The sequence below is a fragment of the Taudactylus pleione genome, unplaced genomic scaffold (genome assembly GCF_031769625.1).
Source record: "Taudactylus pleione unplaced genomic scaffold, aTauple2 ptg000459l, whole genome shotgun sequence".
In the NCBI taxonomy this organism is placed as follows: Eukaryota; Metazoa; Chordata; class Amphibia; order Anura; family Myobatrachidae; genus Taudactylus; species Taudactylus pleione.
The window spans coordinates 346,360-369,968 of NW_028284861.1; the positions used below are offsets into that span (position 1 = coordinate 346,360).

The following is a 23,609-nucleotide window of genomic DNA, read 5'->3' on the forward strand; positions in this document are numbered from 1 at the left end:
TCATATATCACTGTACAGTCCCCTCTCCCCTATATAATAATAAAACAACATATCAGTGTGTGCTGGGAGCTGTATTATTCCCCCTCATATATCACTGTACGGTCCCCTCTCCCCTATATAATAATAATATAATTTATAATGGACACGTTACCTGGCTCCGGCTGTCAGGAATGTCTATGACAAAATGGCAGCTAAAGCCCCTGTGGCCCCGCCCCCTCTGCTCTGTGACTGGTAGACTATAAGAATATGGCCGCCGATCACCGTACATGAGGACACCATTAGACAGTAATAGTGTTACTCTAGTGATGAAGCTGTGAGCGGCAGTTGCCAGTGGCTGCCTGATTGGCTACTCGCTACTGCCAATCACCGCACTGAGGGGGAGCGGTTACTTCGATTAGAGGGGCGGGGCAGACAGTAGCCATAGCTACACGGAGGTGAGTGGTGCGGGGCGTGGTTATCAACAGGGGGCGTTTCTTTTTTGTCGGCAGCTTCCGGGCCGCATTCCACTAACATCAGGAAGAAGCAGCAGGTGATGGTATTTATTGTTATTATACAGGGGGAGCAGACTGTGGTGCCTCATTACTTTCATCATACAGGCAGAGCAGACACCAGTGTTATATATAATACAGGGGTAACAGACCCTGGTGTTATGTTCAGCTGGAGCAACCTCTAGTGCTGCAATATGTATATACAGGTAGAGCAGACGCCAGTGTTGGTATATTACAGGTGCAGCAGATGCTTTGTTACTATAATACAGCTGGAGCAGACTCTGGTGCTGCATTATCATTATACAGGTAACAACAGAAGCAGGAAGTTCTCTCTATATTTTGGGGCACTCACCCTACTAATAATAACACGTAACCTGTAATAGTGTCAGTAAGAAATGACCGAGGTGTTATCTGTATAGCGCAATAAGTCAGGAAATACACAGAACGTAACAGAAAGAGGATATAAAGCCTGGTCTAACCAGGGCCAATAACCCCTCAGCACTGACCAGCTGTGTGATGGGAGACGTATATACTGATTATCTGTATCATTTATGGTCAGACACATACATCATCACCCAGTGCTCAGAGGTATGGGGAATATATATATATATATATATATATATCACTATTAGTGTAAGGAGGTAGATTCCCTCTGTGTAATAAAGCGTCGGTAACCAGTTGAAGCGTCTGCGCATTTGATTTTAGATACAAAATAGGACCTTTGGCCTTTTTATGGTTTGTGTATTATAGTGTAACCTATTTATGTGTCTATGAGTTTTAATCACATGATATAATTGCCAGTAATTAAGTTATTTGCAGCAATGCTCCCACCCTTGGTGTATATATACATTTAGAATCTGTGTATGTGTGTATATATATATATATATATATATATATGTATGTATATATATATATATATATACACACACACACACATATACACAGTATGTGAGTGTGTAACCGACTTTAATATTAGGGGCTCTGATACTATGGTTACAACCTGTGTTAATTCTCTTAAGTCTATCTCTTTCCTAGTGCCCCCTCCCAGCCTCTGATGATTGCAGACACCTGTAGTGGACAGAAGAACATTCCCACAGGTAAGATTGTCACTATCCTGTGATTTAATATTTTTCCTGTCTTCCAGCCGTCTCCTTGTACAGAATAGCACACATTAATAAATAACGCAATATTAGTCTGGATCTTTTCTCCCTCACAAAGTCTGGCCTCTGGTTATACGGTAGACGAGGATGAAACAAGGGACCCGATTGCCAGGTTCCCTCACAGATGTGGCCCTTAGTACATCCCATACACTTTTAGCCAATTTATATGCACATGTAGGTAACAATTTCCTCTTGCTTGGCCAATACCACTAATATTCTCAGTAATACAATAATACAGATCAGTGGTAGATGGAGCATCAGATGTAATATCCCTGTAGTTATTAGGGAATAACAGGATAGATGTATTACTAGTGGTGTTAGATGGAGATGTGACTAAGGGCTGATTCTCAGTAATACAATAATACACATCAGTGGTAGATGGAGCATCAGATGTAATAACCCTGTAGTTATTAGGGAATAACAGGACACATGTATTACTAGTGGTTAGATGGAGATGTGACTAAGGTCTCATTCTCAGTGATACAATACTACAGAACAGTGGTAGATGGAGCAACAGATGTAATATCCCTGTAGTTATTAGGGAATAACAGGACCCGTGTATTACTAGTGGTGTCAGATGGAGATGTGACTAAGGGCTGATTCTCAGTAATACAATAATACAGATCAGTGGTAGATGGAGCATCAGATGTAATAACCCTGTAGTTATTAGGGAATAACAGGACACATGTATTACTAGTGGTGTTATATGGGGATGTGACTAAGGGCTGATTCTCAGTAATATAATAATACAGATCAGTGGTAGATGGAGCATCAGCTGTAATAACCCTGTAGTTATTAGGGAATAACAGGACACATGTATTACTAGAGGTGTTAGATGGTGATGTGACTAAGGTCTGATTCTCAGTAATACAATAATACAGATCAGTGGTAGATGGAGCATCAGATGTAATATCCCTGTAGTTATTAGGGAATAACAGGACACATGTATTACTAGTGGTGTTAGATGGAGATGTGACTAAGGGCTGATTCTCAGTAATATAATAATACAAATCAGTGGTAGATGGAGCATCAGCTGTAATAACCCTGTAGTTATTAGGGAATAACAGGACACATGTATTACAAGTGGTGTTAGATGGAGATGTGACTAAGGTCTGATTCTCAGTAATACAATAATTCAGATCAGTGGTAGATGGAGCATCAGCTGTAATAACCCTGTAGTTATTAGGGAATAACAGGACACATGTATTACTAGTGGTGTCAGATGGAGATGTGACTAAGGTCTGATTCTCAGTAATACAATAATACAGATCAGTGGTAGATGGAGCATCAGCTGTAATAACCCTGTAGTTATTAGGGAATAAAAGGACACGTGTATTACTAGTGGTGTTAGATGGAGATGTGACTAAGGGCTGATTCTCAGTAATACAATAATACAGATCAGTGGTAGATGGAGCATCATCTGTAATAACCCTGTAGTTATTAGGGAATAATAGGACACATGTATTACTAGTGGTGTTAGATGGAGATGTGACTAAGGTCTGATTCTCAGTAATATAATAATACAAATCAGTGGTAGATGGAGCATCAGCTGTAATAACCCTGTAGTTATTAGGGAATAACAGGACACATGTATTACAAGTGGTGTTAGATGGAGATGTGACTAAGGTCTGATTCTCAGTAATACAATAATTCAGATCAGTGGTAGATGGAGCATCAGCTGTAATAACCCTGTAGTTATTAGGGAATAACAGGACACATGTATTACTAGTGGTGTCAGATGGAGATGTGACTAAGGTCTGATTCTCAGTAATACAATAATACAGATCAGTGGTAGATGGAGCATCAGCTGTAATAACCCTGTAGTTATTAGGGAATAAAAGGACACGTGTATTACTAGTGGTGTTAGATGGAGATGTGACTAAGGGCTGATTCTCAGTAATACAATAATACAGATCAGTGGTAGATGGAGCATCATCTGTAATAACCCTGTAGTTATTAGGGAATAATAGGACACATGTATTACTAGTGGTGTTAGATGGAGATGTGACTAAGGTCTGATTCTCAGTAATACAATAATACAGATCAGTGGTAGATGGAGCATCATCTGTAATAACCCTGTAGTTATTAGGGAATAACAGGACACATGTATTACTAGTGCTGTTATATGGAGATGTGACTAAGGTCTGATTCTCAGTAATACAATAATACAGATCAGTGGTAGATGGAGCACTAGCTGTAATAACCCTGTAGTTATTAGGGAATAACAGGACACATGTATTACTAGTGCTGTTAGATGGGGATGTGTCTAAGGGCTGATTCTCTATCACCATATTTCTTAGAGCTGATATAGAGTGATAAAAAGAAACTAACCTTTGTTGCAAAATATAACCCCTCACTTATCACCCGACCACATACACACACACATACACATATTGCCTCTTACAGTAACTACCTGAGTAAATAGAGCTTTTTTGTAATTTAAAACAACCTTTGCCATGAGAGCTCTCAGATTTCAAAGTACATCTTTCGGTGGTGCACGTTTAAGTATGATCCCTGTTTTTTGTATACACTAGATAAGTGAGCTTATCTAGTGTATATGCTATATTAAAGACAAAGACAGGAGTGAAATGACTGGGAATACTATGGCTTTGATTCAATTAGACGCAAAGGGGTGAGTTACCGCTACGACGGCTTGAAATCGCAACCAACTTACCCGCAACTTGCTCCGCTCATGGCCCGATCTAACCCCGCAACCGTGGATATTTATATGAGTGTGGTGGCACCGTAAGTGTGGCATATAGCTGTACTTACTTGTGGATGCAACTGTCATGTCTAATTGAATCGACCCTAAATCCTGGGGAATGTCACAGTGACATCACCTATAGCTATAGTAATAATACAGGGACATGACTGGGGAGGTGAGAGGATCTGGGAGTGCCAGTGACATCACCTATATTTATAGTAATAATACAGGGACATGACTGGGGAGGTGAGGGGATCTGGAAGTGTCAGTGTGACATCACTTATATCTATAGTAATAATCAGGTATATTTTACAGTGGGAACGGTCAGGAACAGACTTCCTGAAGCTCTTTAGCAAAATTATGTCATCGGGTACGGTGTTCCTGAACCTGTCTGCAAAGATGATTTTAGTGGCACTTGCAAAAACGAGTAATTGCCCCCGGACCAGCAGCCATGCTACAATGGCAATCATCAAGAAGTGACAGCCGCAGCATTTCAGATAAGCTGCCAGCCATGAGACAATCATAGCCTGTTGACCAGCAGCCAATCAGGAACAGCTTCCGGTCTGCGAGCTGTGATTGACTCGCAGTCGCCAGCTTTTTTGAAATGCTGAGGCTGTCCCTCAATCTAGATGACTGTGAGGATCAGCTCGTGCAGTGCGAACTGTATGTGGCTGGCTCCAGAGGACATCCCCACCCTCCACCCAGCCACTGCTGAGGAAGCTTTATGATCAAGGAAAAGTGAGGGGGGGAGGGAAGGGGTGGCAGTGTCGCACAGGCCGCAGTGCATTGTCGCACTCATACGGACCTGCAGAGTGCGAACACAACCGGAGCCGGCACTGATGGCTGTCATTCCTGGACGGATGCGGATCCGGTACCTATCCCCCCCAGTCCAGAGGTCAGTTAGTGTTCCTTGCCCTGTGCTCCCTGCCCCCAGTCCAGCGTTCCCTCCAAGTTCCCTCACAGACCAGTGTTCCCTGCCCTCCCCCCATTGGTACAGCACTCCCTGCCCTATGCCTCCCCCAAGGTCCAGCATTCCCTGCACTGTGCCCACCCAGGTCCATCCTTCCCTACCAGGCGCCCTCCAGTCCAGCATTCCCTACCATGTGGTTCCCCCATACAGCCTTCCCTGCCTTGTGTCCCCCATTAAGCTCCAACCTTCCCTTTCATTTGCCACCCCCGCACCATGTCTAGACATCCCTGTGCCTACAATAGATCCAGCCCGCCCTGTTCTGTACTTCCTGTTAGTCCAGCCCTTCCTGCCCTGCATACCAGCTTGGTCCAGCGCTCCCTACCCACAGCCCAAACTTCAAATTAAAAAAAAATATATTGGTTACGCACCAGCTGATGCCCCACTCCAATTTTAGTTCTGGCCACAGCCCCTTCCCCTAAGAATGGTTCCACCCACCTATTTTTCTACCAAAATACCATTGGTAATAATACAGGGGCATGACTGGGGAGGTGAGGGGATCTGGGAGTGTCACAGTGACATCACTTGTATCTATTGTAATAATACAGGGACATGACTGGGGAGGTGAGAGGGTCTGGGAGTGTCAGTGACATCACTTATATCTACAGTAATAATACAGGGATATGACTGGGGAGGTGAGGGGATCTGGGAGTGTCACAGTGACCACTTATATCTATATTAATAATACAGGGACATGACTGGGGAGGTGATGGGATCTGGGAGTGTCACAGTGACATCACTTATATCTATAGTAATAATACAGGGACATGACTGGAGAGGTGAGGGGATCTGAGAGTGTCACTAACGTCACTTGTATCTATAATAATAATACATGACAGTACAACTAGGGGATGTGTCTGGGTGATGACTGTATCATTGTGTGTGTCAGGTTCCTATAAGGTGTCAGGATGTCACTGTCTATGTCTCCATGCAGGAAGGGGTATATATAGAGGAACACGGGTCTGTACAAGGACGTGATGATGGAGAATCACCGGCCCCTCACATCACTGGGTAAGAGGAGACTGTCATTTATTGTACAGGGTAGAGCAGGTATGGGAGCCCTGTATACACACATTACCTGACAAGCACAAATATACAATGTACTCAGTCACTGTGTTTCCTATAGATGGACCCAGTAATAGAAATACCACATAGAGATGTCCCCATCATCTTTATTCACAGGATTATACAGAGGAGAATCACATGACCCCACAGGAGCATCAGGTAGATACCAGTATACCAAAGTGACTGTGACTATATGATCTATAGAGAATCTGTGTGTGTGTATTATACACTGATTATTTTACTGTTTATTCTCAATTAAATTAGACTTGATTGTTTTATGGGTCACAGAGTGAAGATCATGCTGATATTAAGGTAGGAGATACAGAGGGAGAAGAAGAGATGTATGTGACTGATATAAAGGTAGAAGTTATAGAGGGAGAAGAGATGTATGTGCCTGATATGACGACAGGAGATATAGAGGGAGAAGAGACGTATATGACTGATATGAAGGCAGAAGATATAGAGGGAAAAGAAGCGATGCATGTGACTGATATGAAGACAGAAGATATAGAGGGAGAAGAAGAGACGTATGTGACTGATATGAAGACAGAAGATATAGAGGGAGAAGAAGAGACGTATGTGACTGATATGAAGGCAGAAGATATAGAGGCAGAAGAAGAGACGTATGTGACTGATATGAAGACAGAAGATATAGAGGGAGAAGAAGAGACGTATGTGACTGATATGAAGACAGAAGATATAGAGGGAGAAGAAGAGACGTATGTGACTGATATGAAGACAGAAGATATAGAGGGAGAAGAAGAGACGTATATGACTGATATAAAGGCAGAAGATATAGAGGGAGAAGAAGAGACGTATGTGACTGATATGAAGGTAGAAGTTATAGAGGGAGAACAGACGTATGTGACTAATATGAAGACAGAAGATATAGAGGGAGAAGAAGAGACGTATATGACTGATATAAAGGTAGAAGATACAGAGGGAGAAGAAGAGACGTATGTGAGGAGTGATAAGCAGTGTAAAGAGGAGGAAAACCCTACAGATGTCAGCACAGGTGAGTAATAAACACTTATTTCAGAAAAGAGTCACACTCTATTCAGTCACTACAGCAATCTCTTATCCTACACCCTCCTCTGTCAGTACAAACTAATGAATAAAATGTATATGCACAGTGGGGGAGTCAGGAGCCATCGCCATTATTATACTCCTGCTTTCCCCCTCACATCATGTCACTGTGTGTTACCAGCCCAGAGATCTGACCAGTCTCCTCCCCACACTCTCTGGTGTATCTCATACATCAGGAGCCATCAGCCTCTATTATACTCCTGCTCTCCTCTTCACATCATGTCACTGTGTGTTACCAGCCCAGAGATCTGACCAGTCTCCTCCCCACACTCTCTGGTGTATCTCATACATCAGGAGCCCTCAGCCCCTATTATACTCCTGCTCTCCCCCTCACATCATGTTACTGTGTGTTACCAGCCCAGAGATCTGACCAGTCTCCTACCCACACTCTCTGGTTTATCTCATACATCAGGAGCCATCAGCCCCTATTATACTCCTGCTCTCCCCCTCACATCATGTCACTGTGTGTTACCAGCCCAGAGATCTGACCAGTCTCCTCCCCACACTCTCTGGTGTATCTCATACATCAGGAGCCATCAGCCTCTATTATACTCCTGCTCTCCTCTTCACATCATGTCACTGTGTGTTACCAGCCCAGAGATCTGACCAGTCTCCTCCACACACTCTCTGGTGTATCTCATACATCAGGAGCCCTCAGCCCCTATTATACTCCTGCTCTCCCCCTCACATCATGTTACTGTGTGTTACCAGCCCAGAGATCTGACCAGTCTCCTCCCCACACTCTCTGGTTTATCTCATACATCAGGAGCCATCAGCCCCTATTATACTCCTGCTCTCCCCCTCACATCATGTCACTGTGTGTTACCAGCCCAGAGATCTGACCAGTCTCCTCCACACACTCATATCTTTGTCTGCTACCAGCTACTCATGTTCTTTACTGTCCACTACAAAAATTACCTTTGTCGATGTTCCTCCCCATGCCCTTCAATGGGATATTACCCATGATCCTTCCTGACCACTACTGCCTGACATTATCAATGATCACTTATGGTAATAACATCTTTGCATGTGATTTCTTGTACTGATTTTATTCTGTTTTACCAGAGATATGAACCAGACCTGTATAAATATCTTTTAGGAAAGTATTACATTTTCTGCCTGGAGGTCCACAGCGAGGGTAATGGTGGATCCCGATTGTTTAAAATGTGGATTCTTCTGTTCCATTGTGCATGTTCCAGTATATCCCCTTAGAGGCTAGAGCGTATCTAACCTCCAGTGAAGATATTAATTCCTAGAGAGATACAAACTGGTTATTTTACATTTACTGAGATAGAGATCCGGAGAGTGTGAGGACACAGCAGGATGCAACTAGTATGACCTGTGTGTGATATAATGTATAGACCATGCCTGCACTCTGTTACACATACTGAGATGGAGATATGGAGAGTGTGAGGACACAGCAGGATACAGCTAGTATGTCCTGTGTGTGATATAATGTATAGACCATGCCTGCACTCTGTTACACATACTGAGATGGAGATATGGAGAGTGTGAGGACACAGCAGGATACAGCTAGTATGACCTGTGTGTGATATAATGTATAGACCATGCCTGCACTCTGTTACACATACTGAGATGGAGATATGGAGAGTGTGAGGAAACAGCAGGATACAGCTAGTATGTCCTGTGTGTGATATAATGTATAGACCATGCCTGCACTCTGTTACACATACTGAGATGGAAATATGGAGAGTGTGAGGACACAGCAGGGTGCAGCTAGTATGTCCTGTGTGTGATATAATGTATAGACCATGCCTGCACTCTGTTACACATACTGAGATGGAGATATGGAGAGTGTGAGGACACAGCTAGTATGTCCTGTGTGATATAATGTATAGACCATGCCTGCACTCTGTTACACATACTGAGATGGAGATATGGAGAGTGTGAGGACACAGCAGGATACAGCTAGTATGACCTGTGTGTGATATAATGTATAGACCATGCCAGCACTCTGTTACACATACTGAGATGGAGATATGGAGAGTGTGAGGACACAGCAGGGTACACCTAGTATGACCTGTGTGTGATATAATGTATAGACCATGCCTGCACTCTGTTACACATACTGAGATGGAGATCCGGAGAGTGTGAGGATACAGCAGGGTGCAGCTAGTATGTCCTGTGTGTGATATAATGTATAGACCATGCCAGCACTCTGTTACACATACTGAGATGGAGATATGGAGAGTGTGAGGACACAGCAGGATACAGCTAGTATGTCCTGTGTGTGATATAATGTATAGACCATGCCTGCACTCTGTTACACATACTGAGATGGAGATATGGAGAGTGTGAGGACACAGCAGGATACAGCTAGTATGACCTGTGTGTGATATAATGTATAGACCATGCCTGCACCCTGTTACACATACTGAGATGGATATATGGAGAGTGTGAGGACACGGCAGGATGCAGCTAGTATGACCTGTGTGTGATATAATGTATAGACCATGCCTGCTCTCTATTACACACACTGAGATGGATATATGGAGAGTGTGAGGACACAGCAGGATACAGCTAGTATGTCCTGTGTGTGATATAATGTATAGACCATGCCTGCACTCTGTTACACATACTGAGATGGAGATATGGAGAGTGTGAGGACACAGCAGGATACAGCTAGTATGACCTGTGTGTGATATAATGTATAGACCATGCCTGCACTCTGTTACACATACTGAGATGGAGATATGGAGAGTGTGAGGACACAGCAGGGTACAGCTAGTATGTCCTGTGTGTGATATAATGTATAGACCATGCCTGCACTCTGTTACACATACTGAGATGGAGATATGGAGAGTGTGAGGACACAGCAGGATACAGCTAGTATGTCCTGTGTGTGATATAATGTATAGACCATGCCTGCACACTGTTACACATACTGAGATGGAGATATGGAGAGTGTGAGGACACAGCAGGGTGCAGCTAGTATGACCTGTGTGTGATATAATGTATAGACCATGCCTGCACTCTGTTACACATACTGAGATGGAGATATGGAGAGTGTGAGGACACAGCAGGATACAGCTAGTATGACCTGTGTGTGATATAATGTATAGACCATGCCTGCACTCTGTTACACATACTGAGATGGAGATATGGAGAGTGTGAGGACACAGCAAGATGCAGCTAGTATGACCTGTGTGTGATATAATGTATAGACCATGCCTGCACTCTGTTACACATACTGAGATGGAGATATGGAGAGTGTGAGGACAGCAGGATACAGCTAGTATGTCCTGTGTGTGATATAATGTATAGACCATGCCTGCACTCTGTTACACATACTGAGATGGAGATATGGAGAGTGTGAGGACACAGCAGGATACAGCTAGTATGACCTGTGTGTGATATAATGTATAGACCATGCCTGCACTATGTTACACATACTGAGATGGAGATATGGAGAGTGTGAGGACACAGCAGGGTACAGCTAGTATGTCCTGTGTGTGATATAATGTATAGACCATGCCTGCACTCTGTTACACATACTGAGATGGAGATATGGAGAGTGTGAGGACACAGCAGGATACAGCTAGTATGACCTGTGTGTGATATAATGTATAGACCATGCCTGCACTCTGTTAGACATACTGAGATGGAGATATGGAGAGTGTGAGGACACAGCAGGGTGCAGCTAGTATGTCCTGTGTGTGATATAATGTATAGACCATGCCTGCACTCTGTTACACATACTGAGATGGAGATATGGAGAGTGTGAGGACACAGCAGGATACAGCTAGTATGACCTGTGTGTGATATAATGTATAGACCATGCCTGCACTATGTTACACATACTGAGATGGAGATACGGAGAGTGTGAGGACACAGCAGAATACAGTTAGTATGACCTGTGTGTGATATAATGTATAGACCATGCCAGCACTCTGTTACACATACTGAGATGGAGATATGGAGAGTGTGAGGACACAGCAGGGTACACCTAGTATGACCTGTGTGTGATATAATGTATAGACCATGCCTGCACTCTGTTACACATACTGAGATGGAGATATGGAGAGTGTGAGGACACAGCAGGATACAGCTAGTATGACCTGTGTGTGATATAATGTATAGACCATGCCTGCACTCTGTTACACATACTAAGATGGAGATCCGGAGAGTGTGAGGATACAGCAGGGTGCAGCTAGTATGACCTGTGTGTGATATAATGTATAGACCATGCCTGCACTCTGTTACACATACTGAGATGGAGATATGGAGAGTGTGAGGACACAGCAGGATACAGCTAGTATGACCTGTGTGTGATATAATGTATAGACCATGCCTGCACTCTGTTACACATACTGAGATGGAGATATGGAGAGTGTGAGGACACAGAAGGATGCAGCTAGTATGTCCTGTGTGTGATATAATGTATAGACCATGCCTGCACTCTGTTACACATACTGAGATGGAGATCCGGAGAGTGTGAGGACACAGAAGGATGCAGCTAGTATGACCTGTGTGTGATATAATGTATAGACCATGCCTGCACTCTGTTACACATACTGAGATGGAGATATGGAGAGTGTGAGGACACAGCAGGATACAGCTAGTATGACCTGTGTGTGATATAATGTATAGACCATGCCTGCACTCTGTTACACATACTGAGATGGAGATATGGAGAGTGTGAGGACACAGCAGGATACAGCTAGTATGTCCTGTGTGTGATATAATGTATAGGCCATGCCTGCACTCTGTTACACATACTGAGATGGAGATATGGAGAGTGTGAGGACACAGCAGAATACAGTTAGTATGACCTGTGTGTGATATAATGTATAGACTATGCCTGCACTCTGTTACACATACTAAGATGGAGATCCGGAGAGTGTGAGGACACAGCAGGGTGCAGCTAGTATGACCTGTGTGTGATATAATGTATAGACCATGCCTGCACTCTGTTACACATACTGAGATGGAGATATGGAGAGTGTGAGGACACAGCAGGGTACAGCTAGTATGACCTGTGTGTGATATAATGTATAGACCATGCCTGCACTCTGTTACACATACTGAGATGGAGATATGGAGAGTGTGAGGACACAGCAGGATACAGCTAGTATGACCTGTGTGTGATATAATGTATAGACCATGCCTGCTCTCTGTTACACATACTGAGATGGAGATATGGAGAGTGTGAGGACACAGCAGGGTACAGCTAGTATGACCTGTGTGTGATATAATGTATAGACCATGCCTGCACCCTGTTACACATACTGAGATGGAGATATGGAGAGTGTGAGGACACAGCAGGATGCAGCTAGTATGACCTGTGTGTGATATAATGTATAGACCATGCCTGCACTCTGTTACACATACTGAGATGGAGATATGGAGAGTGTGAGGACACAGCAGGATACAGCTAGTATGTCCTGTGTGTGATATAATGTATAGACCATGCCTGCACTCTGTTACACATACTGAGATGGAGATATGGAGAGTGTGAGGACACAGCAGGATACAGCTAGTATGTCCTGTGTGTGATATAATGTATAGACCATGCCTGCACTCTGTTACACATACTGAGATGGAGATATGGAGAGTGTGAGGACACAGCAGGATACAGCTAGTATGACCTGTGTGTGATATAATGTATAGACCATGCCTGCACCCTGTTACACATACTGAGATGGAGATATGGAGAGTGTGAGGACACAGCAGGATGCAGCTAGTATGTCCTGTGTGTGATATAATGTATAGACCATGCCTGCACTCTGTTACACATACTGAGATGGAGATATGGAGAGTGTGAGGACACAGCAGGATGCAGCTAGTATGTCCTGTGTGTGATATAATATATAGACCATGCCTGCTCTCTATTACACACACTGAGATGGATATATGGAGAGTGTGAGGACACAGCAGGGTGCAGCTAGTATGACCTGTGTGTGATATAATGTATAGACCATGCCTGCTCTCTATTACACACACTGAGATGGATATATGGAGAGTGTGAGGACACAGCAGGGTGCAGCTAGTATGACCTGTGTGTGATATAATGTATAGACCATGCCTGCACTCTGTTACACATACTGAGATGGAGATATGGAGAGTGTGAGGACACAGCAGGATACAGCTAGTATGACCTGTGTGTGATATAATGTATAGACCATGCCTGCACTCTGTTACACATACTGAGATGGAGATATGGAGAGTGTGAGGACACAGCAGGATACAGCTAGTATGACCTGTGTGTGATATAATGTATAGACCATGCCTGCACTCTGTTACACATACTGAGATGGAGATAGGAAGAGTGTGAGGACACAGCAGGATACAGCTAGTATGTCCTGTGTGTGATATAATGTATAGACCATGCCTGCACTCTGTTACACATACTAAGATGGAGATATGGAGAGTGTGAGGACACAGCAGGATACAGCTAGTATGACCTGTGTGTGATATAATGTATAGACCATGCCTGCACTCTGTTACACATACTGAGATGGAGATATGGAGAGTGTGAGGACACAGCAAGATGCAGCTAGTATGACCTGTGTGTGATATAATGTATAGACCATGCCTGCACTCTGTTACACATACTAAGATGGAGATATGGAGAGTGTGAGGACACAGCAGGATACAGCTAGTATGTCCTGTGTGTGATATAATGTATAGACCATGCCTGCACTCTGTTACACATACTGAGATGGAGATATGGAGAGTGTGAGGACAGCAGGATACAGCTAGTATGTCCTGTGTGTGATATAATGTATAGACCATGCCTGCACTCTGTTACACATACTGAGATGGAGATATGGAGAGTGTGAGGACACAGCAGGATACAGCTAGTATGACCTGTGTGTGATATAATGTATAGACCATGCCTGCACTATGTTACACATACTGAGATGGAGATATGGAGAGTGTGAGGACACAGCAGGGTACAGCTAGTATGTCCTGTGTGTGATATAATGTATAGACCATGCCTGCACTCTGTTACACATACTGAGATGGAGATATGGAGAGTGTGAGGACACAGCAGGATACAGCTAGTATGACCTGTGTGTGATATAATGTATAGACCATGCCTGCACTCTGTTAGACATACTGAGATGGAGATATGGAGAGTGTGAGGACACAGCAGGGTGCAGCTAGTATGTCCTGTGTGTGATATAATGTATAGACCATGCCTGCACTCTGTTACACATACTGAGATGGAGAGTGTGAGGACACAGCAGGATACAGCTAGTATGACCTGTGTGTGATATAATGTATAGACCATGCCTGCACTATGTTACACATACTGAGATGGAGATACGGAGAGTGTGAGGACACAGCAGAATACAGTTAGTATGACCTGTGTGTGATATAATGTATAGACCATGCCAGCACTCTGTTACACATACTGAGATGGAGATATGGAGAGTGTGAGGACACAGCAGGGTACACCTAGTATGACCTGTGTGTGATATAATGTATAGACCATGCCTGCACTCTGTTACACATACTGAGATGGAGATATGGAGAGTGTGAGGACACAGCAGGATACAGCTAGTATGACCTGTGTGTGATATAATGTATAGACCATGCCTGCACTCTGTTACACATACTAAGATGGAGATCCGGAGAGTGTGAGGATACAGCAGGGTGCAGCTAGTATGACCTGTGTGTGATATAATGTATAGACCATGCCTGCACTCTGTTACACATACTGAGATGGAGATATGGAGAGTGTGAGGACACAGCAGGATACAGCTAGTATGACCTGTGTGTGATATAATGTATAGACCATGCCTGCACTCTGTTACACATACTGAGATGGAGATATGGAGAGTGTGAGGACACAGAAGGATGCAGCTAGTATGTCCTGTGTGTGATATAATGTATAGACCATGCCTGCACTCTGTTACACATACTGAGATGGAGATCCGGAGAGTGTGAGGACACAGAAGGATGCAGCTAGTATGACCTGTGTGTGATATAATGTATAGACCATGCCTGCACTCTGTTACACATACTGAGATGGAGATATGGAGAGTGTGAGGACACAGCAGGATACAGCTAGTATGACCTGTGTGTGATATAATGTATAGACCATGCCTGCACTCTGTTACACATACTGAGATGGAGATATGGAGAGTGTGAGGACACAGCAGGATACAGCTAGTATGTCCTGTGTGTGATATAATGTATAGGCCATGCCTGCACTCTGTTACACATACTGAGATGGAGATATGGAGAGTGTGAGGACACAGCAGAATACAGTTAGTATGACCTGTGTGTGATATAATGTATAGACTATGCCTGCACTCTGTTACACATACTAAGATGGAGATCCGGAGAGTGTGAGGACACAGCAGGGTGCAGCTAGTATGACCTGTGTGTGATATAATGTATAGACCATGCCTGCACTCTGTTACACATACTGAGATGGAGATATGGAGAGTGTGAGGACACAGCAGGGTACAGCTAGTATGACCTGTGTGTGATATAATGTATAGACCATGCCTGCACTCTGTTACACATACTGAGATGGAGATATGGAGAGTGTGAGGACACAGCAGGATACAGCTAGTATGACCTGTGTGTGATATAATGTATAGACCATGCCTGCTCTCTGTTACACATACTGAGATGGAGATATGGAGAGTGTGAGGACACAGCAGGGTACAGCTAGTATGACCTGTGTGTGATATAATGTATAGACCATGCCTGCACCCTGTTACACATACTGAGATGGAGATATGGAGAGTGTGAGGACACAGCAGGATGCAGCTAGTATGACCTGTGTGTGATATAATGTATAGACCATGCCTGCACTCTGTTACACATACTGAGATGGAGATATGGAGAGTGTGAGGACACAGCAGGATACAGCTAGTATGTCCTGTGTGTGATATAATGTATAGACCATGCCTGCACTCTGTTACACATACTGAGATGGAGATATGGAGAGTGTGAGGACACAGCAGGATACAGCTAGTATGTCCTGTGTGTGATATAATGTATAGACCATGCCTGCACTCTGTTACACATACTGAGATGGAGATATGGAGAGTGTGAGGACACAGCAGGATACAGCTAGTATGACCTGTGTGTGATATAATGTATAGACCATGCCTGCACCCTGTTACACATACTGAGATGGAGATATGGAGAGTGTGAGGACACAGCAGGATGCAGCTAGTATGTCCTGTGTGTGATATAATGTATAGACCATGCCTGCACTCTGTTACACATACTGAGATGGAGATATGGAGAGTGTGAGGACACAGCAGGATGCAGCTAGTATGTCCTGTGTGTGATATAATATATAGACCATGCCTGCTCTCTATTACACACACTGAGATGGATATATGGAGAGTGTGAGGACACAGCAGGGTGCAGCTAGTATGACCTGTGTGTGATATAATGTATAGACCATGCCTGCTCTCTATTACACACACTGAGATGGATATATGGAGAGTGTGAGGACACAGCAGGGTGCAGCTAGTATGACCTGTGTGTGATATAATGTATAGACCATGCCTGCACTCTGTTACACATACTGAGATGGAGATATGGAGAGTGTGAGGACACAGCAGGATACAGCTAGTATGACCTGTGTGTGATATAATGTATAGACCATGCCTGCACTCTGTTACACATACTGAGATGGATATATGGAGAGTGTGAGGACACAGCAGGGTGCAGCTAGTATGACCTGTGTGTGATATAATGTATAGACCATGCCTGCACTCTGTTACACATACTGAGATGGAGATATGGAGAGTGTGAGGACACAGCAGGATACAGCTAGTATGACCTGTGTGTGATATAATGTATAGACCATGCCTGCACTCTGTTACACATACTGAGATGGAGATATGGAGAGTGTGAGGACACAGCAGGATACAGCTAGTATGTCCTGTGTGTGATATAATGTATAGGCCATGCCTGCACTCTGTTACACATACTGAGATGGAGATATGGAGAGTGTGAGGACACAGCAGAATACAGTTAGTATGACCTGTGTGTGATATAATGTATAGACTATGCCTGCACTCTGTTACACATACTAAGATGGAGATCCGGAGAGTGTGAGGACACAGCAGGGTGCAGCTAGTATGACCTGTGTGTGATATAATGTATAGACCATGCCTGCACTCTGTTACACATACTGAGATGGAGATATGGAGAGTGTGAGGACACAGCAGGGTACAGCTAGTATGACCTGTGTGTGATATAATGTATAGACCATGCCTGCACTCTGTTACACATACTGAGATGGAGATATGGAGAGTGTGAGGACACAGCAGGATACAGCTAGTATGACCTGTGTGTGATATAATGTATAGACCATGCCTGCTCTCTGTTACACATACTGAGATGGAGATATGGAGAGTGTGAGGACACAGCAGGGTACAGCTAGTATGACCTGTGTGTGATATAATGTATAGACCATGCCTGCACCCTGTTACACATACTGAGATGGAGATATGGAGAGTGTGAGGACACAGCAGGATGCAGCTAGTATGACCTGTGTGTGATATAATGTATAGACCATGTCTGCACTCTGTTACACATACTGAGATGGAGATATGGAGAGTGTGAGGACACAGCAGGATACAGCTAGTATGTCCTGTGTGTGATATAATGTATAGACCATGCCTGCACTCTGTTACACATACTGAGATGGAGATATGGAGAGTGTGAGGACACAGCAGGATACAGCTAGTATGACCTGTGTGTGATATAATGTATAGACCATGCCTGCACCCTGTTACACATACTGAGATGGAGATATGGAGAGTGTGAGGACACAGCAGGATGCAGCTAGTATGTCCTGTGTGTGATATAATGTATAGACCATGCCTGCTCTCTATTACACACACTGAGATGGATATATGGAGAGTGTGAGGACACAGCAGGGTGCAGCTAGTATGACCTGTGTGTGATATAATGTATAGACCATGCCTGCTCTCTATTACACACACTGAGATGGATATATGGAGAGTGTGAGGACACAGCAGGGTGCAGCTAGTATGACCTGTGTGTGATATAATGTATAGACCATGCCTGCACTCTGTTACACATACTGAGATGGAGATATGGAGAGTGTGAGGACACAGCAGGATACAGCTAGTATGACCTGTGTGTGATATAATGTATAGACTATGCCTGCACTCTGTTACACATACTGAGATGGAGATATGGAGAGTGTGAGGACACAGCAGGATACAGCTAGTATGACCTGTGTGTGATATAATGTATAGACCATGCCTGCACTCTGTTACACATACTGAGATGGAGATATGGAGAGTGTGAGGACACAGCAGGATACAGCTAGTATGTCCTGTGTGTGATATAATGTATAGACCATGCCTGCACTCTGTTACACATACTGAGATGGAGATATGGAGAGTGTGAGGACACAGCAGGATACAGCTAGTATGACCTGTGTGTGATATAATGTATAGACTATGCCTGCACTCTGTTACACATACTAAGATGGAGATCCGGAGAGTGTGAGGATACAGCAGGGTGCAGCTAGTATGACCTGTGTGTGATATAATGTATAGACCATGCCAGCACTCTGTTACACATACTGAGATGGAGATATGGAGAGTGTGAGGACACAGCAGGGTACACCTAGTATGACCTGTGTGTGATATAATGTATAGACCATGCCTGCACTCTGTTACACATACTGAGATGGAGATATGGAGAGTGTGAGGACACAGCAGGATACAGCTAGTATGACCTGTGTGTGATATAATGTATAGACTATGCCTGCACTCTGTTACACATACTGAGATGGAGATAGGAAGAGTGTGAGGACACAGCAGGGTGCAGCTAGTATGACCTGTGTGTGATATAATGTATAGACCATGCCTGCACTCTGTTACACATACTAAGATGGAGATCCGGAGAGTGTGAGGATACAGCAGGGTGCAGCTAGTATGACCTGTGTGTGATATAATGTATAGACCATGCCAGCACTCTGTTACACATACTGAGATGGAGATCAGGAGAGTGTGAGGACACAGCAGGGTACAGCTAGTATGTCCTGTGTGTGATATAATGTATAGACCATGCCTGCACTCTGTTACACATACTGAGATGGAGATATGGAGAGTGTGAGGACACAGCAGGATACAGCTAGTATGTCCTGTGTGTGATATAATGTATAGACCATGCCTGCACTCTGTTACACATACTGAGATGGAGATATGGAGAGTGTGAGGACACAGCAGGATACAGCTAGTATGTCCTGTGTGTATTATAATGTATAGACCATGCCTGCACTCTGTTACACATACTGAGATGGAGATATGGAGAGTGTGAGGACACAGCAGGATACAGGTAGTATGACCTGTGTGTGATATAATGTATAGACCATGCCTGCACTCTGTTACACATACTGAGATGGAGATATGGAGAGTGTGAGGACACAGCAGGATACAGCTAGTATGTCCTGTGTGTGATATAATGTATAGACCATGCCTGCACTCTGTTACACATACTGAGATGGAGATATGGAGAGTGTGAGGACATAGCAGGATGCAGCTAGTATGTCCTGTGTGTGATATAATGTATAGACCATGCCTGCACTCTGTTACACATACTGAGATGGAGATACGGAGAGTGTGAGGACACAGCAGGGTGCAGCTAGTATGTCCTGTGTGTGATATAATGTATAGACCATGCCTGCACTCTGTTACACATACTGAGATGGAGATACGGAGAGTGTGAGGATACAGCAGGGTGCAGCTAGTATGTCCTGTGTGTGATATAATGTATAGGCCATGCCTGCACTCTGTTACACATACTGAGAAGGAGATACGGAGAGTGTGAGGACACAGCAGGGTGCAGCTAGTATGTCCTGTGTGTGATATAATGTATAGACCATGCCTGCACTCTGTTACACATACTGAGAAGGAGATATGGAGAGTGTGAGGACACAGCAGGATACAGCTAGTATGACCTGTGTGTGATATAATGCATAGACCATGCCTGCACTCTGTTACACATACTGAGATGGAGATAGGAAGAGTGTGAGGACACAGCAGGATACAGCTAGTATGTCCTGTGTGTGATATAATGTATAGACCATGCCTGCACTCTGTTACACATACTAAGATGGAGATATGGAGAGTGTGAGGACGCAGCAGGATACAGCTAGTATGACCTGTGTGTGATATAATGTATAGACCATGCCTGCACTCTGTTACACATACTGAGATGGAGATATGGAGAGTGTGAGGACACAGCAGGGTACAGCTAGTATGACCTGTGTGTGATATAATGTATAGACCATGCATGCACTCTGTTACACATACTGAGATGGAGATACGGAGAGTGTGAGGACACAGCAGGGTACACCTAGTATGACCTGTGTGTGATATAATGTATAGACCATGCCTGCACTCTGTTACACATACTGAGATGGAGATATGGAGAGTGTGATGATACAGCAGGGTGCAGCTAGTATGACCTGTGTGTGATATAATATATAGACCATGCCTGCACTCTGTTACACATACTGAGATGGAGATATGGAGAGTGTGAGGACACAGCAGGGTGCAGCTAGTATGACCTGTGTGTGATATAATGTATAGACCATGTCTGCACTCTGTTACACATACTGAGATGGATATATGGAGAGTGTGAGGACACAGCAGGGTACAGCTAGTATGTCCTGTGTGTGATATAATGTATAGACCATGCCTGCACTCTGTTACACATACTGAGATGGAGATATGGAGAGTGTGAGGACACAGCAGGATACAGCTAGTATGTCCTGTGTGTGATATGGTTACACAGTATGGAGATGGGGGTACAGCCGAGCACTTCTTATAGTTACACAGTATGGAGATATTGGGGTACAGCCGGGCATGTCTTATTATAGTTACACAGTATGGAGATGTTGGGTACAGCCGGGCACGTCTTATTATAGTTACACAGTATGGAAATGTTGGGGTACAGATGGGCATGTCTTATAGTTACACAGTATGGAGATGTTGGGGTACAGCCGGGCACGTCTTATTATAGTTACACAGTATGGAGATGTTGGGGTACAGCCGGGCACGTCTTATTATAGTTACACAGTATGGAGATGTTGGGTCTACAAACGAGCACGTCTTATTATACTTACACAGTATGGAGATGTTGGGGTACAGCCGGACATGTCTTATTATAGTTACACAATATGAGATATTGGGGTACAGCCGGGCATGTCTTATAGTTACACAGTATGGGGATGTTGGGGTACAGCCGAGCACGTCTTATAGTTACACAATATGAGATATTGGGGTACAGCCGAGCACGTCTTATTATAGCTACACAGTATGGAGATGTTTGGGAACAGCCAGGCACGTCTTATAGTTACACAGTATGGAGATGTTTGGGTACAGCCGGGCACGTCTTATTATAGTTACACAGTATGGAGATGTTAGGATAAAGCCGGGCACTTCTTATAGTTACACAGTATGGAGATGTTTGGGTACAGCCGGGCATGTCTTATTATAGTTACACAGGATGGTATAGTTCTGCAGGGGTGCTAATTCCCATATAATTATTCTGTTCCCAGCAGATGGACACAGCAGCAGGAATAACTCGGGCAGATGTCTCATATTATCTCCAGATTGTGACCTAGTCGATAACTTCTCACAGGACTCTCCAGGAGGAACCCCCATTATCCCCAGTATACATCCAGCATCTCACAGTGCAGATATATCCTCTGATCCCTCTAACCATGAGGAATGTTCCCCTGAAAATCCCAGTAGTATTACACACAGCTCAGATCACACAGGTGATAAACCATTGTCTTGTTCTGAGTGTGGGAAAAGTTTTACCAAGCGGATCAGTCTTTCTATACATCAGAAGAGAGTACACGCAGCTGAGAGGCCTTTTCTGTGTTCTGAGTGTGGGAAATGTTTTACTCTGAAAAGTGATCTTACTAGACACACAAAGATTCACACAAATGAGAGGCCATATTCATGTTCTGAGTGTGAGAAATGTTTTATACATAAATCAGCTCTTGTTAAACATCAGAGAACTCACACAGGTGAGAAACCATTTCCATGCTCTGAGTGTGGGAAATGTTTTACACATAAAACAAATCTTGTTACACATCAGAGAATTCACACAGGTGAGAAACCATTTTCATGTTATGAATGTGGGAAATGTTTTACACAGAAATCAGATCTAGTTACACATGAGAGAACTCACACAGGTGAGAGGCCATTTTCATGTCCTGAGTGTGGAAAATGTTTTATATGTCATTCAAAACTTGCTTCTCATAAGAGAACTCACACAGATGAGAGGCCATTTTCATGCTCTGAGTGTGGAAAATGTTTTACAGAGAAATTTGCTCTTGCAACACATCAGAGACACCACACAGGTGAGGCCATTTTCATGTTCCGATTGTGGAAAATGTTTAACACGGAAAATAGATCTAGTTACACATCGGAGAATTCACACAGGTGAGAAACTATTTTCATGTTCTGAATGTGGGAAATGTTTTACACACATCAGCGAACTCACACAGGTGAGAAACCATTTCAATGCTCTGAGTGTGGGAAATATTTTACAAGGAAATCACATCTTGTTACACATCAGAGAAGTCACACAGATGAGAAACCATTTTCATGCTCTGAGTGTGGGAAATGGTTTACACATAAATCAGATCTTGTTACACATCAGAGAATTCACACAGGTGAGAGGCCATTTCCATGTTCTGAGTGTGGGAAATATTTTACACACAAATCAGCTCTTATACATCATAGAAGTCACACAGGTGAGAAACGATTTCCATGTGCTGAGTGTGGGAAATGTTTTACACAGAAATCTGCTCTTTTTTTTGTCATCAGAAACGTCACACAGGAGAAAAACGATGTGTATGAGCGTCTAGAAATATATAGAAATTGCAGCGGTATTTGCAGTACTGTAATATTGGGAATTATCAGAACAAGCATAAATACAATGTTAGCCTAGATTGCTGTCCCTGGTTGATGGAGGGTAAATGACATTTGCATTATCGCACTATGTGCCTGATTCAGCAGCGGAAGCAAATGCAGTTGCAGTCGCTTACAGATCGCAGTTGCTAATATATGCTAATGCAGAGGCACAGCCGCCATAACCACGCCCACTGCTGCCTTCTCATTATCATCCAATGTCGC

At 43.8% G+C, this 23,609-nt stretch overlaps 1 protein-coding gene and 1 pseudogene across 1 annotated transcript in view; one reads left to right on the forward strand and one right to left on the reverse strand.

Annotated features, from left to right (window-relative positions):
- The window catches only part of LOC148504717 (uncharacterized), a 90,765-nt gene that overhangs the window by 25,950 nt on the left and 41,206 nt on the right, over window positions 1-23,609 (reverse strand). The window lies entirely within an intron of this gene.
- On the forward strand, window positions 456-23,333 carry LOC148504718 (uncharacterized; annotated as a pseudogene).